Below are 13,898 nucleotides of genomic sequence, written 5' to 3' on the forward strand. Positions count from 1 at the left end.
TACCTTTAGCATATTTTTCAGGTGATATTATTATATAGTAAAAACAATGTGATTATGTGAATACGATGTGAATCAATCAATGTGCAATAAATAATAAAAAGTTAATCAAGAAAGTACCTTATCCAAGTTTGATCATTTTTGTATCCAAGAAAGGCATTATTCGGTCAAAATAGCCACGATAGATTGTACTCTACTTTTCTTATTAACAAAGCAGTGGTTGCGATTCATCATTTATTAACTCATATTGTTGATTTTATAATATTGTGTATATTGACCAATTTTATCTAAAATATTGATAATTCTAAAATCATTTTAAATTCTAATTAATATAAAAACCCTAATACATATCATCGGAACATGTGATATTTGATAAAGAAGTTGAGCCCATTGTTTCTACAACTTCATCTGAATAATTGTAGTTCTTTTGTATTCTTAGCAAAAGTTTAATATTTACAATTGTATCGATAGGTTACTATTTCATGAAGTTCTTCATTTAGAAGAAAAAAAGCAAAAGAAAATAGAAGAAAGGAGAGATAACAAACTTAATCAATGAAGCAATTGAATCTTTTAATCACTTAGTTAGTTAGCACACACCATCTTAATTAACTCTAGCAACAGAGTAAGTTGCACGCCATGTTGCTCATGACAGTTAAGTTGGTTAGAATTAGTAGATTATTTGTAATGCAAGTTACAAGTTCAACATCCTCCCTCAAGAATAACATGGTAGATGTCGAGCGTGTTGAGCTTGGAAATGAAATATTGATAAGTCTTGGGTGACAAGGGTTTGGTAAAGATATATGTAAGTTGAGTCTTTGTGGGAATTGGAAGTAATTTGAATACTACCTTTTGAATTCTTTCTCGGACAAAATGACAATCAATTTTAAGGTGTTTGGTTCTCTCATGGAAGACGAGATTTGTTGCAATGTGTATAGCACTTTGATTATCACAGTATAAAGTTGGAAGTTTGGTGCAATTGACTCTTAACACTTCAAGTAAAGTGATTAACCATTGTAGCTCACAGGATGCAAAGGATAATGTCATATACTCTGCTTTAGAAGAGCTTCTTGAGACTGTATGATACTTATCAGCTCTCTGTGAAATTAAAGAAGAAACAAGGAAAAAGAAATAATCACTAATGGATGTTCTATTATCGATGCAACATGCATAATTCGCATTAATGAACATAAGCAATTGGAGTTGTGTATCTCTCTTGAAAAATAAACCTCGACCTGATGAATCTTTGATAGAGTAACTTTCACATAAGTCTTCTATAGTCGCCAATATCATCAAAAGGTGCTAAGAAATCTTAGTTTTACTTTATTGAGGGATCAAAGGGTGTATTTCCAGGTTTAGCTCCAAGAAATCCCGCATCATACATTGAATCAGGGAATTATTTTCTTTGTAAAATTGTTATCTTAACTTTAGAGTGAGCTACCTCAATTCCAAGGAACTATTTAATTGTCCATGATATTCATTTGAACTGGATATCCAGAATTTTCTTGATTATATCAAGCACACAAAGGGAGTTTCCTGCAAGAATCACATAATCGACATACAACAAAATGATTGTGAATGAAGTCTCCTTATGAAGAGTGGAGAGTGAATAAGGAGTGATCAGATATGGATTGCTTATACACGTAGTCAAACAAGACTCCAGCCAAGTTTTCATAGCACTTTGTACTTACTTGTTTTAGACCATAAAAGGATTTGAGTAACTTGCAAACTTGATTAGGCTTAGGACTTGTAACACCTTGAGGAACTATCATATAAACCTCTTCTTTTAAGTCACCGTGTAAAAATGCATTATTTACATAAATTGATGTAAATGTTAAGAGTTGGTGACTTCCATTGCAAGATGAACTCTCACAGTTATGATCTTGGCCACATGTGATAATGTTTCAAATAAATCAATTCCTTCCACTTGATTGTTTCTCTTTGCAACTAATCTTGTGTTGTATCTTTCAACTGTATCATCTACTTTGTGATTTCTTTTATAAATTCACTCGCTTTCTATAAGCTTGATATGAGTTGAAATGTCCATAAAAATCTAATTTTTATTTTTTTGCAAGGCTTGTAACTCACAATTTATGGCTTGAACCCAACACTCTTGTGTGCTAGCTTGGTTGTAATTTGCAGACTCGTTATGAGTTGAGAGACATATCAAAGGTTATATGCGCACTTGAAATTTTAGCATATGAATGATAATGCGATATATGGTGGAGAGTATCTGAAGATGTTGGTGTGATTAAATTCAATGAGATTATATATATATATATATATATATATATATATATATATATATATATATATATATATATATATATATATATATATATATATATATATATATATATATATATATATATATATATAACCAGACATGTGGTTATGTTTTTGTTTAGTTCTAATTGATTTTCTAGTGTCTTGGACAATGCCAGTTAAGGATTTAGTGTCAGAGTTATTTGGATTGTCATTTACTTGACCAAATTTATTTATTGCAGGTTCATCAAATGTAAGATGTGAATGATGTATGGTGTTAATGTTAATGTTTGGTGAAGTGTGTTCTTAACCAGATTCAATGTTAGTAACAATGTCATAGCTTGTAGGGATAGAATGGATGGAGTGGTAATTCTAATGGAAAGGTTGATTTAAGTTGTGATAGGTTAAGACATGCTCATGATATGTAACATGTCTAGAGATGAAAATAACGTAGGTGTTAAGATCAAGCAAAACTGCTCCTTTGAGACCTTGCGTGTGTCCCAAGTAAATTGAATTCCTTTCTCTTACATTTAATTAAATCATATGATTTTGAATGGCAAGGACATAAAATATACATCCAAATATTTTGATATCGTTAAGGTTAGGATGCTCACCAACTCTATGAAAATAAGATGAGTTATTATATAAGATTGGACTAGGGATTATGTTAATTATGTGGGTGACTTGCAACACATCATATGCTTTCCCAACTTTTAAGATATGTTGGTGTTATTATATAAGATTGGACTAGGGATTATGTTAATTATGTGGGTGACTTGCAACACATCATATGCCTTCTCAACTTTTAAGATATGTTGGTGTTTTCTTTCAACATGACCATTTTGTTTAGGAGTATCAACACAAGTAGTAGTATGATGTTCTGTCCCTTTGGATGCATAGAAAATGAACATTAAAAATTCAGGCCCATTATCATTCTCATAATTTCAAGAGGCATGTGATCCTGATTTTCAGTCATTGTATAAAGTTTTTGAACAAGGTTTGAGACTTCAGACTTAAATTTACATAAAATAATCTAAGTAAATCTATTATGGTCATTTAAGGCGGTTAAGAAATATGTATGGACATTAATAGAAGGAATAGAAATTGGTCCTCAAATATCAAAATAAATATATAAATAATTATTATTAATAAATATTTTGCAATAAATAAATATATAAATGATTATTATTTATATTTTTTTTAATAAAAAATTAATCAGTGACATGGAAAATACGACGCTAATCATAATTTTTTTTTCAAATTAGTGTCTTAGAAAACACGTCGCAAATATGATATTAGTGACGTTAAATTCACATGACAAACTTGCAATCAAGACATGCAGACCTGACGTGCAGCAGAGTAGAAGCAGAAATGCAGCAAGATTTTGTGACGTGAAAATCATGTGGCAAATGATGTGACGTGAAATTCACGACACAACTTTGTGACGTGATTTTCACATGACAAAAAAGTTGTCACAACTGCTACTGTCTCGTGAATAATTATGACGTGTTTTTCACATTTGTGTCGTGAAAATCACGTTGCAATATACTATTTTTTGTAGCGTAAATTCACAGGAATCAATTTTTTTTATACTTTTAGATTCATCAGCACAATCTCCCTCTTTCATCAATTCAAGAAATGTGTTGTTGGTTGAATAATTCTTCTTATAGTTGGGAGGAAAATCATGTTTCCTAAAGAAATTGTCAATGGTATGACCAGTGCTTTCATAATGTGAGCACTCCTTCTTCTAGTAACCAAATGACTTAGGTATTTTTCCTATGTTAGAGGAAGATGCACTAAAACCATGATTTTTTTTCTTGAAGTCTTCTTGAATCACTTGTATTGGTAAGGACTTTGGATTCATCATAATAAAGTGCATTATGTTGTAATACCATAGCAAAAAAATCTGTTTGATAGGTGAAAAATGATTCATCAAAATAATTTAAGCATGCATAAGATCGAAATGAACATTCAAAATTGTTAAGAGTCGAATTGAACGAGTAATATCACGATGATGTAACATTGATGCATGTTGTGCATACACATCGATGTGGACAAGAACAAACATGTGTAAGTAAGTATGCTTCAAATTTCTCACATAGAATCATTAGAGTAGTAAATATTATAAGAAACATACTTAGGATCATTAGAGTAGTAAATATTATAAGAAACATTATTGTTGCATATTTATCGGTAAATATGAGTCGTACTCAACATAAACAAAATTAAAATTTTAAATTTTCACTTAAAAATAAAATAAACTTGTATTCATGTGAAATGGAAAGCTCCTCTTTTCGGTTGGTTTTAAGAGTAATAAAAATAGTGTATCTAATGATTCTTTGAGCATTCCTCTTGTGGTGTCATTTCAGGGACTTTAGAACTTCTATTGTATTGTCGATGTTTTATTTTTTATTGGAAAAGCAACAAATTGTAAAGTTGAATTATTCTCTTTAACTAAAGTTAATGAAGTTACTTTTCGTAAAAGTTAGAGCAATCTATTTGGCATTTCAGCAATCTGCTTCTCAATTTTTTACCATTTTAAATTTGTATATTTTCTATTCATAATTTTACTATTTAATTCTCTCAAAAATCTCAACAAAAAAACAATATTGAATGTAGAATAAATATGTGGTAGAAGTAAATACTTATCGGCAACAAATTACGAAACGAAAATTTGCATATTTAAGGTAAGCAAAAAAAAATCTTGAAGATATTTTTGTATATTTCATAGTTGCTTATCAAACGTAGGAATTCCCTCATATTTGAAAAATGCATAATAATACAAATTTATGCCATATTAATGGGAAAATGTGAATTAATGAGAAACTTCATATTTACATTTACTGTAGTTGTTAATCTTGACTTCGAATGACTAGAGATGAGAGAGTTTTTTTTTGAAAAAAATATTTACATATGGATAATTGAGTAAACAAATGGATTGTTTTACTTATTAATAAAAAAAGATATTTGGTCTGAGCTTTTGTCTAACAAGCCCAATATCACAACTTTAATACCATTACCACTTTTCAAGGTAGACTAGACATTCAAACCCTAAAAACCTCACTATGTATAAATTTGAGCACCAAATTGCATCATCTTAGAGTTTTATCTTGCCCAATGTTAATTTGAATTCATGATCGAGAATAATAGTGCCGTGTGGGAGCTTCAACTCGTTTTCATTTTCGGTCCACAATGACGGAGGACCAAACCTTATAAGGGACATACACACTTTTATATTATTTTTCTTTCATAAGTTTTTCTTTTTCAAATAGATACTTTCTGATAGGGGTGTTCGCGGTGCGGTTTGAACGATTTTGACGATAAAAATCATCCGAACCGCAAGAGAAAAAAGCATGCGGTTTGGTTTCGTTCGGTTGACTTTTAGAAATAAAACCAAACCAAATCAAACCAAATCAATGCGGTTTGGATTGGTTCGGTTGGTTCGGTTTTTTATAATATTTTTATTGAGTCATACATACACCTATAGAGAACAACATAACTTTGTATTTAGTCATTCATACATTATTAAATAACATAAAAACTTATCATATTTAGACAAAAACTTCGCATTCAATATACACAAAATTAGATTAGACAAAAATGGAATAAAAAATATATATATAATAGTAGAATAAAATAATATCAAACACATTATAATAAAACATAAAAAAAATATTAGATGAGAGATTAGAGAAGATGAAAAAAAGAACATAAGAGATGCGGGATTGAGAGGAAATGTGCGATAAAAACATAATTGGAAGAGAAAATAGTAACATAAAAGATAAAAAAGAAAGAACATAAGAGATGAAATATTAGAGTAGAAAAAGTGAAAAGTACATGGTAAAGAAGATGAGAAGAATGTGCGATACTACTGGGAGAGATTTAAGAAGGTTGAAATTGAAATCCTAAGTGTGAGTAAGAGAAAGTCGTTTTTAATTGTAAGGTTAAGGCATACTAAGTTTGAATTTTGGATTGGATGTGGGATAATTGAAGTTTGAGTTGTAACATAATGCGGTGTGGGTTGGTTTAGTTCGGTTTGAAAAATACAAACAGCAAACCAAACCAAACCGTGCGGTTTTGTTAGAGAATGACCCAAACGGATCCGAACCAAATGCGGTTTTTTGCGGTTTTGGTTTGGTTTGCGGTTTTCTATTGGGTTGGTTTGGTTTTGAACACCCCTACTTTCTGATCAGATATGATTCCATCTCCAGTACAACTCTTACTTTTTCCATCAGTACCAGGTACCACAACAACAACTTTGGATAGATTTATTGTATTGGAATAAAAGAGTTTAAAAAAAAAAGGGAGAAGAAGAAGAGAGAGATAAAAGAGAGAAAAATTATATGTTGAATTTGTGATAACCGAAATTCTTATTGAAGGAAGTTGTTGTTATTTACATCGTATCATGCCCTTTATATAGACAATAAAAGTTTAGGCCTAAAACTTAGAAAATACAAAATAAAAACTACAAGTTACACTTGGACACAACAACTACAAGTTGCATTCGATCATGTCGAATACAACTGACTGATACTACTTTGACTAGCTACTTCGACACAATCGAATGCTAGCTTTCTAAAAAACTATGAATTACAACTAACACACCACCTAATTCATGTTTTCAAGATTTCTCATTCCAATACTTTTCTTCAACTCATCTAACCTGACTTTTTTAGGGGTTTGATGAGTGTATCAACTAGTTGCCATTAGGTCTTGCAATGTTCAAGTTCAAACTTTCCTTTGCCAACTTGATCCCTACGAAAATGAAACCTCCTCTTTATGTGTTTACATCGACCATGACACACTGAATGATTCGTCAGTTCGATAGTTGACTTGTTATCGACAAATAACTTCAATTTCCTAGGTTCCATTACCTTGATCTCTTCGAGCAACATCGCTATCCATGTTTCTGGACATGTTGCATATGATGCAACCACGTATCCAGTTTCACAAGATGACAAAGCCACAATACTTTGCTTCCTTGAGCTCTATGAGACTGACACACCTCCAATCATGAATATGTAGCCTGTAGTACTTTTATTCTCGTCTTGATCTCCACTGAAATATAAACCAATGTAGCCACATACCTCTGCATCTGTGCTGGTCTTCTTCTATCTTGACCTCAACACACCATGACCAATCGTACCTTTGATGTATCTCAATACTCTCTTGACTGCAATGAGATGACATCCTTGGGATTTCTCCATGAGTCTTCTCAATAGTCCGACAATTTGACAAATATCTAGCCTAGTATTGCAAATATACCTCAATGGTCCAATGATTTATTTGTATAGTGTTACACTCATAAACTCATCATATGTCTCCTTCCACAACTTTGCTCTAGTTTCTAATGGTGTAGCAACTACATTATAGTTGTTCATCTTGAATCTTTTCAAGATATCTTGGGCATACTTCGTCCGGTGCAGAATATCCCTTCATTTGTGTCTTTAAATTCATCCCTAAGAAATATGACAAATTCCATAAGTCGGACATTTCAAACTCTTGCACCAACTTTGACTTGACTTTTCTTATATATGTTTCATCTGCACATGTAATCAACAAGTCATCTATATACATGCTTAAGATGATTCGAATGACCCAATCTGCATCATTGGCATACAATCCATGTTCAGGCACACACTTTATGAAACTTGATTCGATCAGGAAGTTGTCTACTCTCTTATTTCAAGCCATCGGGGTTTGCTTCAAACCATATATAGCCTTCCTCAATCTTCACACCTTCGAGTCCTGCCCTTTGATTTCAAATCCTGGTGTTTGACTGACATATACTTCTTCTTCCAAAGGTACATTCAGAAATGTTGATTTTACATCCAACTGATATATCTTTCACCCTCTGTATGTTGTTGCCGACACAACAAATCTGATTGTCTCCAGCTTTGCAACATGTGCGTAGACTTCATCGAAATCAATACCAGGTTTTTGCAGAAAATCTCTTGCCACTAGTCTTTCCTTATGCTTACAAATTTCACTGTTTGGCATTCGTTTCATCTTGTAAACCCACTTCACATCAATTGGATTCTTGATTGAATCTTCGATAAGTTCCCAGATCTTGTTCTTTCAATTGCCCCGAGTTCTTATGTCATGGGTGCTAGTTAATTCAAATTATTCATGGCTTGACCTAAATTGATTGGTTCTGCTTCATCCATCATCATCGCTTTTTCTATTAAGTCAATATCTACATTAACTACTTGATCTGGAAACCTCTCATATCCAGCTAGCCTTTTCGACTCAGTTATTTCTCTAGTCGATCTCCTAACATTTTGCTTAGGTGGTTCTTTGTTTCGATTGGTTGCGACTTCAATTTGTTGGTCTTCTTCAAACACAGTTGTAATTCTATTTGACTCCTATCGATCTGACCCATGACTTCAATCCTGCCCTTTGTTTTCATCCACTAGAACATCTCGACTGATCACAAGTTTATCATCATTTGGTGAATGCAACTTGTATGCATCAGTTGAATGATAACCTATGAGTGCCATAGCCTGATTGCGATCATCTAGTTTCTTCCTCAATTGTTCAGGTAGATGCCTGAAACACACTGATTGAAACATTCTAAGATGACTAACATTCAGCTTCACACTTTTCCAAGCCTCACAAGGAGTCCTCTCGAACATATTCTTGGTTGGACATCTGTTTAGAATGTATATTATTGTTGAAGTTGCTTCACCCTAAAATCTCTTTGGCATATCTTCAGATTTCAACATGCTCCTAGTCATGTTCAATTTACTTTGATTCTTCCTATCAACTATGCCATTATGTTGAGGTGTATATGGTGCAATGACCTCATGCTCTATACCTTCCTCATTGTAAATTTTAGCAAATTCTCGAGATGTGCATTCACCACCACCATCAGTTCTCAGTTTCTTTAACTTGCATCCACTTTGTTTCTCGACATGCAATTGAAACTTCTTGAATTTTTGAATACCTCCCTCTTTCTTTCAATAAGGCAAATCCACACATATATATAGTGAATTCATCTATGGAAGTTAAGAAGTAGTAGTTACCTTCATTCGACCTTACTTCAAATAGTCCATACACATCTGAGTGAACTAGCTCCATCTTTTTCTTCGATGTCATGGGCAAGTCATGTTTGAATGCATTTCTAGCCTTATTTGCTTTGCAACATTCCTCACATGCCTGACTTGGTTCTTTCATCTGAGGTAAGACATACACCATACTCTTCTATTTGAGCATACCTAAACTTCTGAAGTTTAGATGTCCATCCCTGTGATGCCATAACTAGTTCTTGTCTTCTTCTGCAATTGAAGCAAGACACTTGTGATCAACTGTGTTGATCTTTACTTTAAAGGTCTTGTTGTCTGCCAATGGTGCCTTCAGAATTAACATGATACACCTTCATCTAATTATTTTCTAGCTTCATTTTGTACCCTTTTGCAAGTAATTGGTCACTTTCTCAACTGATTCATTTAGCTTGGTGAACCAGTTTTTTTTGCCAGTCATGTGGTTACTGCATCCCTAATCCAGGTACCATGTGTTGGTTTTATCATTTGTTCGACTGAGTGTTGGCCATGAGTACCACATCATCATAATCATTATCTTCAACATGTGCATAAGGCCTTTATCACTATCTTTCTCTCGTGCTTCCTTCTTTCTTTGACAGTCTCGAGCATAGTTGCCAAATCCTTTATAGGTGTAACACTGCACCTCCTTCATGTCAACTTTCTTCTTATAATACTTGTTTCCCATGCCTTTCTTGTTTGAATTAGAGTGATTTTTTAAATTCTTGCTTGACTTCTCATCATTAGCAATATTTTTTCCCTATTTTGCCTTCTCTTTCCCATATTTCTTGATGAAACTTACGTGTAGTGCTTGTTTAGCCACTTTCTCCTTTTCTAAGTTCCTTTGCTTCAGCCTCATCTCATGAGCCTCTAATGAAGCTTGAAGTTCTTATAACTTCATCTCAGCTAGGTTCGCTGACTCTTCAATTTACACTATAATGTAATCAAAATTTCCAGTAAGAGATCTCAACACTTTCTCAATCTTTTTCAAATCGTTGATTGATTAACCATACACATTCATCTAGTTTGTTAACAATACCTCACATGAAAGGTATTCCGAGTTTCAACAAACCGTTTTTCCTAAATCAGTTGATCTCAAAAAAGTTCAAAGTTTCCTCTAGGAAGATAAGCCTAACAAATACTTGTTGAGGGACTCAACATTCAGGCTTGAATCTTTATATTTAATAGCATTCAAGAATCCACCACTTAATCCTTATCCATTCAAGCTTTTCGCTAGCATGAACGGTCCAAAGGTCCATCTGAATCTATTTCAAAGTATTTCAAGAATGCGCGTGCTCCGCCTATTTTCAACTTTTCGCAGGCATCGAGTCTTTTCCTGGATTCATCACCAATATCACATGGTTTCTATGATGAAGAATAATCATTCAATAACAAAAAAATCTTCCACAACCATCATTCCTCCCAAAGATGTTGTCCTTAATCCTTGAAGCCCATACTACTTTCATCCCGAATAAAAACCCGAAGCAACCCTTATAGTACCACCTCTTGATGATCCTAACTATCACAACTATAATAAATCAATTTTATGGGCATTGGCATCCAACAACAAGATTTATTTAATGAACAGGGCCCTAACGAAACATCTTCATCTAACTCTGATTTTGAACTCTAGTATCGTGTGAATAGTATGTTGCTTTCATGGATCAACATAGCTCTTTTGTTGTACAATGCTCAGAGTACAATCTCGACTTGGAGTTTTCAGAAGATCTTCACAAACAATTCACAAAAGACAACTACTTATGCTTCTCTGATCTTTTATGAGATCTCCATTCCATCAAGCAATATGACAAATGTAACACTCTTCTAAACCCCAAGTATAATTAACAGAATTAATTAAACAATCACCAACACAAGTGTGTCATACTTAATAAAAGATAAGTTATCCTGCCCTGGAACACGGGTTATAACAAACATATTAACCTGTCATCGCATGCTCACCTTCATTTAGGTATCATCACAGTGGAATTCAACATCAACATTCGAAGAAGGTAGAATAGCATACGACATTTAGTCTTAAACTTCAATTTTAATAACATCATAAAGAGTCGTAAACAATTCAACTCAACAATTTAAAATATTCAACGTAATATGATTCATCATAAAACATTATAATTTAATCCAAACATTCGACCCCAACCCGATGTTACAAGATCAGAGAAGAATTACACTACATAACGACAACTAATGAAAGTCATTACAAGCTGCCTTCCACTTACTTCAACAGGGTCTACTCATGAGTATCTGCACGATGTCCATGTAGAGGAAACACTCAAACAGAATGGGTGAGTAATCATAATCAATTATAAATGACATAAGTGAAAGATATCTTACAACAAACATGTATAACCATTCACAACAACAACATCTTACTCTACTCACACCCATCACATTATCATCATATACAAGGATATTACATGATCCACAATTCGTCATCCAATATCATCATCATCAACAACCAATCAACTAGAATACAATGTTAATGCAATGCACTGACTTAATATGCATGTGGTACCAAGTTATGAACACTCATTTTCATTTCGCTCCATGTTCCATCATCATCGGATACAGGATCCCCGCCATAAGATCCAGTTCACTCTTGAACCGGAGCACAACAAAATTGCTACTCCACCATAGGTAACGCTTCACTAATTTCCCACCATAGGAATTAGCTATTTGCACGCGATCCCCACCATAGGGTCAAGGCCACAATATAATTAGAACCGAAGTTCCGACAATATGGATGCATTATTCACAATATGCAACAACAACAACATCAAAACACATAAACATTGGTCCCTTCTTGATCGTGCATGCCAACATCAACAAAACATCATCAACATAATTTCATCATCATCATATCCTCATCATAAAACATCAACATAATATATTATTATCATTGTACAACTTATATTTCAACAATACGACAACACACTGTTGGTTCTAAGTGTTGGCAGCAATTTTGGTAAAACAAAGAGTGTTCACAAGATGTTGCATGTGATGTCTTAACTTAAGATATCTATGTACCTGCTGGAGTTCAAGAACATAATTATGCAGGATTGTTTCAGGATGTCATACACAATGTCATGGCATCTGATATTATGTACCTGCTAGAAATTATAAAAGGAATTATGGAATTATGCAGGATTGTTCTAGGATGTCAGACCTGATGTCATGACATCCTGTACACAGAACATTCAGGGTGAATGTTATGTGTTATGTGATTGGGCATTTAATGGCAATCTATGTATGATTGAAGATCTGATTTGCAGGTGCATTCAATCATTGATTACAACCTGATTTACTTATTTTTCAAAGAGATCTAATCAGCTGCCATGAAAAGATTTAATTGGAAAATAGTTTTAGGGTTTTCAAGATGTCCAAGCCCAGCTGAAAGCTTCTATAAAAAGGGACTTGAAAAACCTGATTTGATACACAACCAATACTGAGCGAAATATTGAGAGAATATAAGGGTCTGTGTCTTGTTTAGTCGTGAGACTTGTAAGCCATTCAAGTCATCCATAGATGATTGAATTGGTCTGATTTATGGGTTATAATTTGTCACTTTAAGCTTGTAAGCAAGAGTGTGTGTCTACTTGATCAAAGTTGTTAAGCAAGACCAAGTGTGTGTCTACTTGATCAAAGTTGTTAAGCAAGATCAAGTGTGTGTCTACTTGATTAAAGTTGCTAAGCAAAATCAAGTGTGTGTTATTGAAAAGTGTCTTCTTTTCACAAGGAATTGTTGTTTAAATCACTGGTGTGATTGAGGGGGAGTGAGTGGGTTCTCATATCTAAGAGTGCTTAGGTAGAAATTGCACGGGTAGAGATTAGGTGAGAAAGACTGTAACTTGTTGAAGTGTACGAAGAGTCTTTGAACTAATTCTATTTAGTGGATTTCCTTCCTGGCTTGGTAGCCCCCAGACGTAGGTGAGTTGCACCGAACTAGGTTAACAATTGCTTGTGTCTGTTGCATTACCATTCTTTATCTTTATCCTGCTTGTTTTACTCAGATATTAGTGTCGTGACATTACCTTCGACATCTCATATCTGATACCAGAATTTCAATTGGTATCAGAGCAGGCATCCTGCTTTGGTTCTGGGTGAGATCTAGGGACAATACTTTCTGGTACAATGGAGAGAGATGGAGGATTTGTTCACAGACCACCAATTTTGGATGGATCTAACTATGACTATTGGAAAACTCGAATGGTAGCTTTCCTAAAATCTCTTGATAATAAGGCTTGGAAGGCTATGTTAACAGGCTGAGAACATCCAGTAATTACTAAGGAAGGAGAAGCCACTACTGATAAGAAGCCTGAAGAACAATGGTTCAAGGAGGAGGATGACCTAGCCCTTGGAAATTCTAAAGCATTGAATGACATCTTCAATGGAGTAGACAAGAACATCTTCAGATTGGTAAACAACTGTGAAGTGGCTAAAGATGCTTGGGACATTCTCAAAACCACTCATGAAGGCACCTCTAGAGTGAAAATGTCTAGACTACAACTGCTCACCACCAAGTTTGAAAACTTAAGGATGAAAGAAGATGAAAATATTCATGAATTTCACATGAGTATCCTT

This window comes from Lathyrus oleraceus, chromosome 5 (genome assembly GCF_024323335.1).
Source record: "Lathyrus oleraceus cultivar Zhongwan6 chromosome 5, CAAS_Psat_ZW6_1.0, whole genome shotgun sequence".
Lineage (NCBI taxonomy): Eukaryota > Viridiplantae > Streptophyta > Magnoliopsida > Fabales > Fabaceae > Lathyrus > Lathyrus oleraceus.